The sequence below is a fragment of the Arachis duranensis genome, chromosome 4 (assembly GCF_000817695.3).
Source record: "Arachis duranensis cultivar V14167 chromosome 4, aradu.V14167.gnm2.J7QH, whole genome shotgun sequence".
In the NCBI taxonomy this organism is placed as follows: domain Eukaryota; kingdom Viridiplantae; phylum Streptophyta; class Magnoliopsida; order Fabales; family Fabaceae; genus Arachis; species Arachis duranensis.
Genome location: NC_029775.3, coordinates 5,328,538 through 5,329,492, shown reverse-complemented (window position 1 = coordinate 5,329,492; position 955 = coordinate 5,328,538).

Below are 955 nucleotides of genomic sequence, written 5' to 3'. Positions count from 1 at the left end.
TGCTCTTATTTATTTCAGTTTTTATAATTTTTTATTATAAATTTTATCATTTTTATCCCATACAAGTTAATCTTTTTATATATTGATTTTTTTCAATATTTAAATTATATTTTTCATGTGCTTAATTTCATTGCTAAGTTAAAAAATTGAATGATAAAATAACATCGACAAATAATGTTGTGCATTTTTTTTCGTCTTTTTTTTCTTACATCTCTTTTTGTAGCGATCATGAATAATTATATACAATGGTGTTTATACATAAAAAAAGTATGTATACATTTTATCATATCTTCTCTTAGTAAAATTTTGATCATCTATCTTGAAATAGGAAAAAAGTTATAAATTACTTTGAACTAATAACTCAAGTCATGGTTGTGACAAGATATTATGTATTCATTTCATCTTTAACCGTTTTGGTAGATGTTAAAACTAACAAAAAAATATGAAACTGTTTCTAGGGACAAATACAGCTACTTTAATTCAAAAATAGTTAAAATATATCCGTAAGTTTCAAGTTTCAACATATATTTAGTCATATTACTTTGATTTTAATAATGAGTATGATACTAGAATATAAAATAATTCTCTATAATAGTTTTTTTTTTGCTATGATAATAGAGAAAATAATTCAAGGACAAATTTTATTTGATGTTCGTTAGATTTTACTTGCTCAAATCGATTTTAACATAAGAATAAGAGAATTTTTAAGATTTACTCATAAATAATGAAAAAATATCTACAAATTTAACCATTAATATTATTTAAAGATAAATATTTAAAAAGATAAAATTTTAATATAAATATTTTAATTTAATTACAAACTGTATATTATTAGTAACGAGGAATTATTATATTTTGAAAACAAGTAAAATTATTACTTATTAATTTTATTATTTTAATATAAAAAATACTTAAACTTTAAATTTAATTAACTTTATAAAAATTTTTTATAACA